Genomic DNA, 15,504 nt, shown 5'->3' on the forward strand with positions numbered 1-15,504 from the left:
TGACACTTTTTTTATTTCTACAATTTCAAGCTTCAGTAGAATCTTTGTAATGCAGACAAAATAATCCAAAATAACCCCAAATAATACCATTGGAAACATTAAAGCAGATAATTATAAGGAAAGCAAACAGCTGATTTTGAAGACCAAAATATATACATTATTGAAAGAAAAGTGATAACTTTCCGGTATTTCTTTTACTGATGCCTGATTTTTGAAGTTATGCTGAGCAGCTCTTATTAGGTGAATTAGTGATAGCTAAGAATGCTTAGTCAGTACTATGCAGACCTCAAACCTCTTGTTTTCTGTGTGTTCAGCCTGCTGCATTTTGTTTTTTCTCAGAAGCTCATGGAAGAAGACCTTAGAACATAACAAATATGTCATTGCATTGCATTGTATGATCATTATAACATGGACAACTGATGGCACTGCTATTGCAGGAGGACAGAAACATAATGTGTGGAGAAATTCTCTAGTTCCGCTCCTGCTGGTTTTGGCTGCATTTCTGTTCCCACTGAACGATTTTCAGACGCAAACTTGAATTTTAAACATTCTGATGCTATCCACTGCACTGAAGTAGCTTTGGAAAACATATGACTGATTGGCTGCCAAGGAGGTCAAATATAGAGTCACTATGAAGAAAAGTGCCTTGACCTCATGCTACATCTGAGCTCTTGTCAAGTTCTCACAGTCAAAGATAAAGTTCTTTTCAATGCCTCAAATATGTTTTCCTTCCTCTGGTGTCTAATCGAAGGTGGAATTTTCTCTAGTAAGTTCCTCATGGCTGTGTCGTTCTCTAGCTCTGTTACTCATCATGTACACAAGCAGGGTGTTAAATCTGTGGCCCTTATACTGAAATTGATTTTTCAGTAAAGATAGGAACTGTTGTATTCCACCCACATAGTAGAGAGATTTCTGTACATAAAGTGGGAATGTGCTATCCTGGCAATACATCGTATTTACCGTGTATTCATGTCATTCTGTGGCCAGTGGAAAGATAACCACTTCCCACTGGAAGACTGTTGCAACTGAGCAGGCAGGGGCAAATTAATTATAAATATGCAACTTAATTTTTTTTAAAAATATGTAGCCTATTTTTGCATTTATATACTTTTCAAAATGCCTTTGATGTTTATATCTTCCCCCCGCTCTATAATTCAGTGTGCATATTGCAGTTGCAAAGGACTAGGTGATGTTAGCTGCGTTGTGGTGCTTACTGTGAGAAAACATGTTGGAGACAAATGCTGTAGTAAAATATTAGTGACAAATCACCAAGGATGAGTGAATTTGAGGTTTACGTCAAAACCAAAAAGGTTGTTGAGATTAGAATAATGTACCTTACACTGAGAAACTTTGAATTGGGTCCACTTAGTTCATCAAAAGAAAAACTGAGAGGTGACTTGATTCCAGGTTATAAGATGGAGAGGGAGAAAATCTGAAATATAAGAGTTCTTTTACCTACTGAAGAAAAGCATGACAAAAACTAATGGATGAAAGCTAAAAGAAGGCAAATTTGAATTAGAAACATGGCATGCATTAATAACAGTGAAATGATTAAAAACTGGAACTATCAGGGGAAATGCTGGGTTTTCCATCTTTCGATTTCTCCAGATCAAGACTAGTTCCTTCTCTGGAAAATATGCATTTTTCAAACACACATTACTGCACTTAATACAGTGGTAATTGGGTGAAATCTATGATCTGAGATATATATGAGGTTATACCTCATGATCTAACGGACCCGTCTGGCCTTCAAGTCTCCAAGTCAGGGGATTCATTGTGTATCATTTCATAAATTAAGAGGTAGAATAACAAACACAAACAAACAAAGTTAATACACAGAATGTGTCCTGTTCTTTTAATTTGACAATAATAGGATGCAAGTGCAAAGTATGTACTTGTGCAGTGTTACTTGCCGATAACTCTGAAAGCATGTGGCACCCCAGTTTTGGTGTCTTTTTACAAATGAGACCAATGACCATTCACCTGATGTTGGGCTTACATGAAAAACTGTGACCTGGTCTGAGTTTATAGTGCAACCTAAAACTAGGAACATTTTAGACTGTCAAGGTTTAATTTTAGATGTTTTGTGGAGCTCTATCTCAAACCAAGCATGAATTTAGCTCTATAAAGATCCTAAAATGGAGCTTGGTTAATTAACTGTTAGGCTTTTGTTGCTAAGGGACTACCTTTATAATTTTTATGTATTTCTGAACTTATGAATGGCAGGTATTGAGAGGCTCTGTAATCTAGCAGAAAAGGATGCAAGATTATCCACTAGCTGGAAGATGATGACAGCAAAATTGAATATGAAATAAAGTGTAATAACAGTGAAGATGTTTGTACAGCAAAAGGGAATACCAGTGGGATGGGATTGTCCTATTTCTTGTCGTTTTGGAAGGTTGGTTTCAGGCAAGTGGAAGTTATAAGGTCAATATAGGGACAATGAGGTGAAATATAGTGCCTTGAGATATAAAGTCATACAGGATTGTCAAACGATTCCTTCTGCCCTTAAACTCTTTGAAACTATTCTTCATATCAAGCCAACATTATATGTTTGCTTTCCTCCCTCAGTCCCCCTGTCCTACTTAGAAATGTCTTTACTGCTTTATTGCATTCAGATTACTTTAATCAAGTGGAGAGAGCCTAGGTAAAATAGGAAATCTGACCTCCCAAGCTTTAAAGTTACTAGCTGGTAATGGGTGAGAAGTGACAGTAGAGGAGAGGGAAAAGACACTAAAAAATTTGATTTCATGAACTTCAGATTTATAGATAGCAAGAAGTCAGAAGTAATTAAGTATTACTCTGCATCTATTACTAAATCCTGTAAATGACAGTCAGCCCAGAAAATATGCTGGCATTTTTAGTAAATGAAATTAAAACAGAAACTGAAATAAGATACTGAGAATAATCAACGAGATCGTGCTGTCATACAAGTTATAATAATGGTACCTTTCATTCTTCTCTGGGGTGCTGTCTTTTCCTTCTCTTCAGCATATGTGCCCCAGAACAGAGATCTAGCATCTATATAACAGTAATGCTGTTTAACCCAGAACATATGATTAACTGATTCACCTGGTAATGTTGTCAGCTGGACCTCTCATAAATATTTCCTCCCCTTTAGGGACATTGCCTTCTGGAGAAGAATATAGTTAATTAATAGATTAATAAAGAGAGAGGGGAAAAAAGGAGTTGTGATCATGTCATCTGTGTTTAATTGGGCAGTTTTTCCATGAAAATGATGATATTTTGTTCACTGCTTTGCCCATAGCATCAGATAAATCTTCATTTTGGAGATATATCTTCCTATTTACAAAAGGAAAGAGAGGCAGTGTGAAGAAAAGATGGATTCATATCTGAGTGTGGAACAATCATATTTTTCCTTGAAGGGCTGAACTCCAGATATGCCTGCCCTTACAAGCCAGATATAGAAAATACAGCTGCAAGTGTCTGTCCTGGCTTTATGTCAAAGCTGCTTTAGCCTGGTGACTTTTTATTGCTATTTGTGGGCTTGGTTTCTCAATATCCTTTGACAGATGTAAATCAGATTATATAGGAAGCTCACAAAAAGAATTACAGTAAAACAGAGAAGAACTTTCCATGTGTTACTCCAAATTTTACCATGACAGCTTGCCAGCAACTTCTCTCTGTGAGTCACAACCATCAGTTTACTTTTCATTGTCTGCCTGAATGTACATCTTGTTATTGAGGTGAGACAAAGAGGGAGGATAAATTTAACAGGTAAATTTAAAGCACAGACTTTATGTATAAGAGGCAGAAACCATAGGTGCTTCAGAAGCACAAGTAATGGATACAGAGAGGTTCATACCTTCAAGCCATTATATTCTTATAATTTTAAAATTTTTTGCTAGATATTTCTTTCTGAACCAAACCTGCAGTCTGGTTGACAAATGAAGGAAAATGAGGAGTGAATGAAGGGTCTGTACATTAAAGGGGTAAAGATGCCATTTGTATATGCAATATTATGAAATTACAGAGCATTTTTCTACACGCTATGCACAGAGAAAGTTGGACTTCTCAAAAACATGGCAATGTTTCTATCATAGCTGAGTCTACAGTTTCATTTAAGAGAAAAAAAATGTCAGCAAAAATCAAATTCTGACTTAAAAATATTAGTAACAGTAATGGAAATTTAATCATTAACTACAAGTTCATTTAAGCAGCAACAGAATCTGCTTATTAGGAATGGAAGAAAAAGATACATGCTTAGGGAGAGATGGCCAGGTCCTCTGAAATCAATGGATCCTGTGGGAGAGGAGCACACAGCCACCTTTCTTGATACTGCTATCCTATTCTCCATTGTCTGTTAAAAAAATAAAAATAAAAAAAAAAGATCATAAAAATGGCATGTTTTAAGTGCATCTGAAAGACTGCTTGTACCTTATGTCAACTTCCCCCCCTGCCTCTAAACACCCCCTCAAAGTCAGCATCTGATGTGTGAACCTTTTTCAGCCTTGACATGCTAGATATATCAGAGACAGTTTGATGTATTTGCAATAAAAAGGGAACTGCAGCAAGCTTGGAACCAGTGAAATTTACTGTTGTGAAAATGATGGCATTTTGATCCTGTGGAAGCCTCTAGCCCCTGCCCCCATCATCCAGAATAGCAGAAAAACAGTTGCTGTATAAAGTTTATCGAGGCTTTGGAAAGCATCCGTAACTTCTGGGCACTGTAGTCCCAGGCAGTCTACTTTTTGTGAGAACCCCCAGTGACTCAACAGTAAACTACAGTATACCTAAAATACAGGCTAGCCAGGAGCTTGGAGAGGTGTTGGCCACATATTTCTTCTGATAATAAAAAAGAAAATGAAGATCTTTTAGAGGAAAAGTACAGATTTCACTATACATTTCCCCCATATAAACACATAGTAAATTAAAAAGCATAAATATTATAAAAGCCGCTCTCTTTAAAAGCATGCATTGATAACCAATTCTATCTGATAACAATAAATCAGAGGGCTAGAGGCTCTCTTAGCTTAATCTATGAAGCCCCCTATTTCAAGACCCGGTACTGTACTATGATTGTTTTCCACCCAAGTATCCACAGTTTGTGAAAACCTGAATCCTGCTTTGACACTTCCATGAGAAGATTGCTATTAATCAAAGATTAAGATTTTCCAGAAAGAAAAAAAGCAACAGATTTGATGCCACTGATTAAGGCCAGATGCTGCCAGTTTTAATCCAGCTGAATAGCACCTTAGGCCATTGGACTAGCTGAAAGATAGGATGGCAGTTCAATTCAAGTTCTTAGGGATGACCCCTAATTTTAAAATCTGAAGTCTACAGAAAGAATAGGAAACAATTAGGGAATAATTTACTAGGGTATAAAGGTCTGACTGGTCAATAAAATTACTGTTTAGTGCCCACTGTATTTTCTGCCTTTGAAAAAAATGGGGGAATGTCCAGAAAAAATTCTAGCTTTTCTTTTAAGAAATTTTAGCAATATTTTAGTGGAGTTTTTCAAATGCATATCCGACAGTGCTAGCCTGGATTCTGAATGTGTTTTCTACTTATACTGTGTCTTGTGCACTGGCCATGTAAATAATTCCTTTTTAGTGTTAAATTCAGCTGCAAAATCAGCAGAGCAAATAATGCCTCCCTGATTGCCCAAGAAACAGAGGTGCAATTTCCACAAATACTTCCAAAGGATTTTCTTCATTTGTAGGCCATTAGATAAGGAGACTCCAAGGTTCTGCATGGTTTCTAACTTTTAGTCATCCATATGCAGTGCAGCAGAAAAATAGTTGAAGAACATAAAGCATCTAGTAAATACAAATCAGCATTGAAATAAAACTGACAAAATTAGAATAGGTTTAAGGTATGTTTGGGACATGCTGCATCACAAATGTCAACCTCGGCTGTGCGTGAGCTATAAAAAAAAAATAATTAACAAAATATCTTTTTGTTCAAGTAAAAAAGGAGTGACCCCTATTAGCACTGAATGTGACCTGCAATTATTGAGCATCTTTTGAAAATTGTTAGAGATAATGAGCTGGCAGCAAAAATTGGAGATCTCTCAGGTGACAGCAATGTAAAATATCAGTGGCCTTTCAAAAGGGGAAAAGAAATGTCTGTAGTTAAAAAGATTTGGTAGAGGTTCACTGAGCACAGTGTCATGAAACCCACAGTTCAGCATCAGCTGCTTTAGATCCTGCTGCAGTAGATGTTTAAGGGCTAGTAGTCAAACTGTTCAGCTGTTTTCAAACCAAAATTTGTTGCTCAAGGTGGCACGTACCTACAGACCTTGTCTTGCTTATGCTCTTATGCCATCAGAGCTGCAACTATTTTCATATTTATACAATGAGTGTAGGATGACTCAAGGAGAAATATAGGAGCAGGTACTGTTTTAAATATTTGCACAAGTTACAGAGCCATAGCGGGTTTTTTTCTCACTTTCTTAAATGGTGCCTTCCCTTTTATGTTGAAGATACATAAGTGGTGATAAAAAGGCAGCATAGAAACTTGCCTAGTTTGGAAGGCCCTTGTCCCTCACCATAGTAAGAGGCAAGACTTCTATCTTGGTGATAAGAGGACTGCTGGAAGATCTAGAAGAAGACAGTTTCATGAGAATGTGTTTATTTCAACATACCCTTTTTTCTTTCTTAGATGTAGCTATGAAGCATTTGAATACAACAGGTCAGAACATGGCTGACCTTCAGGATCTGGATGGTTTGGGATTCAGGTATTTTTCTAGTAAGGAGGAGTTTGCCTGTATCCAACATACACTTTTCAGTGTGAACAGTTGGTATTAATGCTGAATAACTTCATGTTGAATCCACCTATATCAGAAGATTTATGCCAAAAAAGGGAAAGTCCTGGCCAGAAGAGGGTGCAAAATTACCTAGCAAGCAGAAACATGTTTTGTGTATTTTAAAGACAACTTTATGGCACACAAAAACATTGAGGAAAAGTACAAGTTGCACTGTGCTTATCAGATAGCTGTCGCCTAGCTGAGAGGAGCTTTCTGTGAATCTACTCTTTCTGGATCGCAAAAAACATTAAGACTGAATGTGATAACATGAAAAGCAGTGCTCATAATAAAAATCCCAACTCCTTAGTACTGAAAAAGTTATTAAGAAGACAGGCAATATTGAAAAAACAAAGTCTCCTCTGTACTACGTAGACTATTTCTGACTGATGCACAAATGACATAGAATGCATGTCTGGGCCACTTCAAGTATACTCTAATCTGCAAAATAAATATGTATATAAGTAGATCTCTCAAAATCCTGTGATCTTTTGTAACCATGTTGTCATATCTTCAAAGTGGCAGTATGGTAACTTTCTGCACATTGACAATATGCCTGACATTCCACTCTGCCTCCATAGCAGAATTTAAAAAAAAAAGAACAAAAGGCTATTTTAAAATAAAATGTTATTCAACAGTAAGATAATACTCAGCAGAAGTTAGAATGGCAGTCTGCTCCTCAAAGGATGAGCTTTGAGGAGAAATCCAGGAATGTCTCCATCATATCAGAATGACTACATGTTTGGAAAAGCATCAAATAATGATTAATTTTATTACTAATTAATTCATTTCCCAGAGTCCCCCAAAAATGTTTTTAGATCTTTTGTTGCATCATTCACAGTAAATTGAAGTTACTGAACAAAAGTGAAAACAATGTTTTGATCTGTGACTCTTCACAGGGGACACAGTTTTGAGTTTGACATTCAGAATTTGAAAGTCAACCTGTTTTGGTGGGATAGCTCGGTCCTCCCTTCATGTAAGAAAGTATTTCAGAGAGAATTGTTTTCAGGGTAGCACTAACTGTTAAATAATTAGCTAGGGAGAAAGTAAAGATATACTATTAAGACACTCTTTTCTTTCCAAGATATCATGTAACTCCAAAAGTATGTTTGGTGTGATACACCACCTCATTTCAGGAAAAATGAACCTACTGTAACATCCATTACTGTATTTCCCCCCCTCTCCTCTGGTCTTAGAGTTTTCTTGTGGTATAAAAAAAAAAACAGTGACAACTTCAAAGTTGCTTTACAGCAGTGATACAAAGGCAAGTAAATATTAATAAGGCTGTGGGTGGGATGTGGTTTATCATACAGTATTTACAAACAAACATCCTAGGTGGCTACAGCTGAAGCAGAATAAATCAGTCCAAGCCCTAACTATACATACCACAGAGTAAGACATCATAGTCTGGAGGTAAATAAAATCCTTCTGGATTTCTCACACAGATCCCTTTAGTAAGAGGAGTTCCAGTAATCGTGGAACTACAGAAAAGAGTAGCAATGAGTTGTAAATTCAGGTAAGGTTAAGTGCAAGCATTTATTTATTTCAATCTCATATAGCAGACTCTGGAAGGCTAGTATTAAGGTATTCAAAGATCTTTCCTGATTTAAAGGCAAAAAATGTAACATAGCAACTTCACTGGTTTTAATCTAGCAGGTGGAAGGTTAAAAGCAGGTCTGTACCCAAATAGAGAAGATATACTTGCAAAATAAACGTAGTAAGGAAAGCACACTTGAATTTTTAATCCTTCTTGGTACTTTTTTTCTTATCTTCTCCTATAGTGGAAGACTGCTGATGAGACTGCTTGTACTTTTGCCCTCATGAGACCCTGGGCAAAAATGCTGTCATTTACAGTGTATCTACCTCAGCATTCATCAGTGGCCAGCACAAAAAAAGTCTGGTTGTCCTAAAGTGTTCTAGCAGCCTTGTTGTTTTCCTGGCAAACTAAAAATTATAGATTACTGAGAACAAGGACTTGAGAAACCTTCTAGAAATGCTGTTACACTCCAGTTCTAGGTTATGTCTATTTCTTTTGATAAGTTTTAAGTATATGAAGGAGTAGGAAATAAGAAGAGTTGCAGAAATGAATAGTTTCTAATGCTAAAAGTAAGTAATGTAAAAATGTGGTCCTAATTTGTAATGAAGTTGAACACACAGCCTCCTGCTACAATGTCTGTTCGGAAGCAGAACCCTGCACTTACTGAACTGTCAAGTGATACTTAATCAGTGACTTGCTTTACATAGGTAGGTATGAATCCAGCATGCTGTTGTTTTTCCCAAGTATATTTTTCTTGGATGGGGAAGAGGATTTGTGAACACACATCCTTGTATGTGATTTCCTATTGAGCTGATCCCACAGAGCAGATGCCTATCACTACCCCCAGCCAGTGGATTTAAGTCCAGATCTTTAAAGTCGTCTGAGTAACTAAAGTAACAGGAAGAGATCAAGAGGGTTTTACATGCAGTGCCTCTTTTGAAGTCATACATCAGGCAAAATTTCCATTCTCTCAACAGGAGTTACATTATTGTTAAATCCTACCTCATCTATTTTAAGCTTGACACACAGTTCCTTGAAAAGCCACTATCTATGCATTGATGCCTCTGCCTGCATGCAATATAAGTGCGGGGCAGGCATGAGAGCGCTTTTCATGTATCACTGGCCAAGAAGCACAGTGGAGCAAGTTTTGGAAGGCGAAAAGGATGCTTGTCATCGATATGTGTCCTACTTTGGAAAATACCCCACAGTACCACACACCTCTTCTTCTTTTGTGTGTGGTTGGTCCTGATCCTCTTCCTTCAAGTTCTCACTCTTCAGGAAACAGGGTGTGTATTCCTGCTGCTACTTTCTGTAGCTCTGTGACTTGCCTTTGCCAGACTGCAAGGGATGTTTTTTCAAGCTAAAGTGAAGAATGCATCAGCCTGCTCCTGGCTACACATGCATGTTATGTTAATGCTTGTGAGCATCGGCTCTGAAAGAGATTCAGAAAAATAACATAAAATAAAATTACATAAAATCTGAAAACAAAATCCCGTTTCCGCTTGTACCCTTTCTGATTTGTGTCCTTGAAAGTGTTTTTGGAGCTGAACCCCTACCGGCTTTCCAGGCAAACAGTCTCATCATTAATTGCCTCATGGTGAGTGGAGGGAATGGAATGGAATGGAACAGAATGGTTACATATGTTCTGCCCAGAGTTCTTTGTGACAGGCTCTGGCGTAGGCCTGAGGGCTCCCTCCAGGAGAGCAGCTCTTGGCAGTGCCGGCCCAGGCCCACCCAGCAGAGAGGGGCAGAGACGGGCACACACCTACAAGATGGCCCCGACACCAGGCAGGGGCCGGAGGCCCCAGGCAGAGCCGAGACCCCTCGTCCCCTGGGCCCTTAGCAGAGGGCGGTGGGGCTGGGGGTCCCGGGGGAGGCCGGCCCCGGCCATTGAGGCCTGTGAGCACCTCCAGGACCCTGGCGGGAGCAGACCGGCCCTGCTCGTGTGCTCTCCGTCAGACATTTGGGGTTGGCCGCTTTGGAGACCAAGTATTGGGCCAGAGGGACCTTCGCTCTGGTGGGGTACTGCTGCTCTCTGGGTCTTTTGTTTTACCATGTTTTTCCAAGGGAAACAGCTCGGGTATTTCTAAAAATGAGTACAAGGGGGGAAAAAAATCCCCAGGGAAGTGAACAGGTATTGCTCTCCTCAAAAAGGTTTGCAACCATTTAGTGCTGGAGCTCTCCCTGCTTCAGACCGAGGGCTCGGTCTTTGAGCCTCGCTAGTGTCAGAGATGTGGGGTTTTGCCATCCTGTGGAAACCCAGCTAAACTGGATGAACATAGAATACTTTCAAAAACCGCAGTTCCCATATGCTTTTTGCAAATTTGTTCAGGTGGTCAAATGATCTCGAGATGATCCAGAGCCCTCATACCCATCAGAAGGTGCATGCCTCCTCCCCAGAAAGTGACAGAGCCAATGCCTGTGCTGGGACATGATCACCCATTCAATCCCTTCTGCTAGTGCAGGGCTGGGAAGAAACGTCATCAAAGATTCCCTCAGCTTGTACTGATAGGGAAAGAAGGAGGGAGGAAGAAGAGTTGAATTAAATTGAATTGAAGAATTGAGTTAGAAGGGACCTACAATGACCATCAAGTCCAAATGCATGACTGCTTCAGGGCTGACCAAAAGTTAAAGCATGTCATTAAGGGCATTGTCCAAATGCCTATTCAACACTGACCAGCACAGGGCATCAACCATCTCTGTAGGAAGCCTATTTCATGGTTTGACCACCCACTCGGTAAAGAAATGGTTCTTCATATCAAGTCTGGACCTCCCCTGAGGGATGTAGCTTTGACCCATTCCCACATGTTCTGGCACTGTTTACCAGGGAGTAGAGCTCAGCACCTCCCTCTCCCCTTCCTCAGTCCTCAGGAAGCTGTAGGGAGCAATGAGTCGCCCCTCAGCCTCCTCTCCAAACTAGACAAACCCAAAGTCCTCAGCTGCTCCTCACAGGACATGCCTTCCAGCCCTTTCACCAGCTTTGGTGCCCTTCTCTGGATGCATTCAAGGACCTTTAACATCCTTTTGAAATTGTGGGGCCCAGAACTGCACATGGTACTCAAGGAGAGGCCCCACCAATTCTGAGTGCAGCGGGATAATCCCCTCTTTTGACCGGCGGGTTACGCTGTGTTTGATGCACCCCAGGATGGGGTTTGCCCCCTTGGCTGCCAGGTCACACTGCTGGCTCCTATTGAGCTGCTGTCGACCAGCACCCCCAGATCCCTTTCTGCAGGGCTGCTCTCCAGCCACTCCTCTCCCAATTTATACTTGTGCTCAGCAATTTGGGAAGATGTTATCCCAAAGTTACTAGCTGTGATACCACAAACGTCAAGTCAGTCTGGCTATTAATTTTCCTCTTGAATAGCTGCTTAATGGTAATGAACTGCAACAGAAGTTCAGATCCTCTCGGCCCTTTAGATGCAATGAGGTTTTAATTCCAAGTTATTATTTATAAGGTTATTATATTATAAGATAATATTAGCATCTTTTATTATAAAGATAAAATCATGACCTTAAGAAGAAAATAAATTAATATAATGGATGATAAATAATTATTACTTCCATCTCTCTGTATATTGTATGATCTTTAGGTCTTTCAGAGGATGGACTTATTTAACGTTAAAACAATTCTGCATCTCACACTGAAAAACATTTGTCTAGGAATAGGAATTATTATTTACTCCAGTAATCACTCTTTTAAGACTCTGTGAGCGTAGCTTTGCTAGATTAGAGGTGACCCTTACAGCACACATCCTGTAACAATATCCTCTAACAAACGCATTTAGCATAGTGCTTTATAAGTAGCAGTGACCACAAAAAAAGTTAAGTTAATGAGGGAAGATACCAAGAAGTCAGCGTGTTACTGAACTTAAATAAGGCTACTTTTCCATGACCTCTTGAAGAAAGAAGAATTTTTGCTGCAAAAGGGAGGTACTTAGAGGAGCAATGGTTACACTGTATGTAGTGGTAGCGCCTTCAAGAAGCTGCTTACTTTTGATGCAAGCAACACTTAATCGAGATATGTAGCAGAAAATAGTGATGTTTGGAGCAAAGGGAAAAGTTGTGTATCTACATGCAGACATACACCTAATGAACCATTGGAAAATCAAGTAATAAAACTGCTCAAAACTAGAGGCTATCCACATATTCATCCTGAGTTAACAGTTCTGGAGCCTGACTGGAGGCAGCGTTTATTCATGTTTTCTAAGTTACAGGAGTTGCCAATCAGATGGAGACCATTAACCATTAAGGAGATCATTAACTGGGGAATTTGCAAAGCAAAATGACCAGTAGCTTGAATCAGAAGACTTCCCTTTGGTACTCATTCATATATAATGTTCATTTAGCAACCCCTGCAAAATGTCATGCTTAATAGATGGTGACGGTTGTTTCCTTTTCTGCTTTTGTTATTGAGATACCAAATGCTTATCATTTCAAGGTCCTTCCCAGTACCTTTACAGCATGTTCTGGTCATTACTTCTTCACTTATGTAATATATTGTTATATATCACTATTCCAAAAAAATCCACCCCATAAGATCCTACTCATTACTGAACTAGTTTATTCATAAAACTGTTTTGCTTACAAGGCTGTATATGTGTCTGTAGCTCACAGAGCAGCTTCCACTGAGTGCTGAAACTGTTGTATATGACTGTCTTCACATTTCTTCTGAGTTTAAAACTGGATCCTAGCTATGGATTTTATCCTTTTTTATGGTAGAAGTGGATGCTTGGAATCTGCTATTGTCTATCACAAGTTCTTTGCTCATCTGGTTAAGTCCAAAGTTCAGGCTTGTAAGTGACAGAAGTTTCTATAACAATTTCTTTTTCTTCTGTGTTTCTTATAGTAAAAAAAAAAAAATAATGTTCATTTGACTGTATATGAAAAAGAGCAGAAGATGGCAAACAGCATGAGTAATGGCTAACAAGTTGCAAATTAAATACCAAAGAGATAAGCAGCAGCAGGAAAAAGCCTAAGCATATCAAATTTTGTAATGCCTCTAGGGAAAGGCCAATTTTGCTCTTCCATATAAAACTATATATAAAACTCTGCTATTAAGACATCATTGTTATATTTCCTTTTTAAAGAGATGGCTTTAATAAATGTAGATTGTTGGGGGTTTGGGTTTTTAGGTTTTTTCTTTCTTAGCACAACTGTCTGCGCACAAAAGAAGCCCAGGAGCACGGAAAGCAATTTGCTAGCTGATCTTGACAATCAAGCCACAGAGCATAATCATTTAAAACTTTTAGAGTACTCTTGAACCCCTTTGACTTACAGAGGTGCATTTCATGCGGTTCAGAGAAACCTATGTCTTGCTTGTACACACCTGAAAATCCTGCTGCAGAAAATGTATGCATACCTATTAAGACAATATTAAGTTTATATTATGTCTTTTACCCATGATTTCACTGTTGGTTTTATTCCATGTATAATTGTACTGTAGGAAGATACAATTGGGCATATCATAAAGAAGAGCAATTATTATTGAAGTTTCCCAAGTACTTCTTCATTGTATGGATTGCAAATTTTGATATTATAACCCTACAATGTAGAATATTTTAAAGAACCTGCCACACATTTTGGCCTGTAAATAATTTAATGTTCAGTTTATGCAAAAGGGCTAGATAAGATGGGCTACCTTAGATTCTTCATTGGGATTTTAATTAATTCAAAGAAGGATTTGTCTATTGGAATTGCAAATCAAAGAAACTACTCTAATTGTTCTTATCTTCAATTGCACATGGATTTAAAAATGCTTGGTTTTTGCACTAGTTGCTGACCCATCGACTTTAGAGGGAGGAGTCCTATCAGCTTCATTAGGTGTTGGGTTAAGCCAATAGTAAGGCCATGAATGCAAAATCACAGGGAAGAGATTCAAAATTCATGGCAAGAATCCACTGGGATTTTACTATATTTCATTAACAAGCTGTTCTCCATGTTCTCCATGTTCTTCTCATGTGAAGGCCTTACTGAAGTTGCCTGCTAGGGATTATGAGATTTTTACCACCTCTTTTTGTATTTTCCTTGTCTTACTCCATTTTCTTCTTATTGATAACTCTTTGTTCACTTGACTATACTAAGCAGACAGCTGATACACAATAAAACAGGTACTTGATAACGAAAGGCTGCAACAATGAGAAGCCATCCTTGTGTTTAGGCCTGTGATGGTCCTTCTGCCCCATTAGGACTAGCCGGTTTCTTTGTACATCAAGCTTTTTCTGTGGGAGAGTGGTCTTCACAGGCAAACATACATCCCACCAGTTGCCCTGTGTTTCATACTAAGTTCTGCAATGATACAGATCCAGTTCCCAAAAACATTTTGTGTTTCACCTTTGTGAGGGCAGAGCTGGTGGGCTACAGCAGTCTGAATCTCATCCCTTGTGGTTGTAATGTTAGGTGGGTTTGGTATGTGGAAACCACTGTTGAAATACACCTCCATAGACCTTTCACAAGAAAGTAGATGTATCTGTAAATGAGGAATGAAAAATAGATCCTGGCAGTCTCTTGGCAATACATTTCAAGGTGTATTTCCTTCACAAAAATAGATAAACATCAAAACCCACCTGTATATGATACACCTCTACTTTGTATTCTAGGCTGGTTTTCTTAGCATCCTTCTGTGTATCTTTAGCAAAGAAATCTACTACTGTCCCATGACATTTTCTCAGAACATTCAAATCTTGCCTATATTGAAATTATATTTCATTATATATTACTAACCTAAATGTGTATTTTTCTATGCAAAACACTGACACATGTGCAGCTTTAAAAGAACCTTGCTTGTTCCTGTATTTCTGCATTTGCTTTACATACTAACCACAAAAAAGCATTAAAAAGTATAACAATGTGAATGAAAAATATTACAAAAGAATAAATATACAGTGCTGTCTTTAAACCTCCCACGCTGCAATCGAGTACAATTCCAACAAGCCACAGGTGTACACCATATGCATAGGTGAAAATGTGATTATGAGAGGTCTGATGACAGTTCTGGGTCCACAAAGCATTCATCTCAATATAAACATCTGTTATGTATTCAAGGCAAAACTGTGCGGAATATAGAGCTGTAATTGAGGTTTTAAATGCAGAGATATCAGGAAACTCCAGGTTATTGCCCCAACAGGAACTCAAATTTGATCACATTATAAAAAGATAGTATTTTTTATTAGTGTACATGATGTTAGGCTTCATGCCTTATTAT

This window comes from Accipiter gentilis, chromosome 20, assembly GCF_929443795.1.
Source record: "Accipiter gentilis chromosome 20, bAccGen1.1, whole genome shotgun sequence".
NCBI classification, from domain to species: domain Eukaryota; kingdom Metazoa; phylum Chordata; class Aves; order Accipitriformes; family Accipitridae; genus Astur; species Astur gentilis.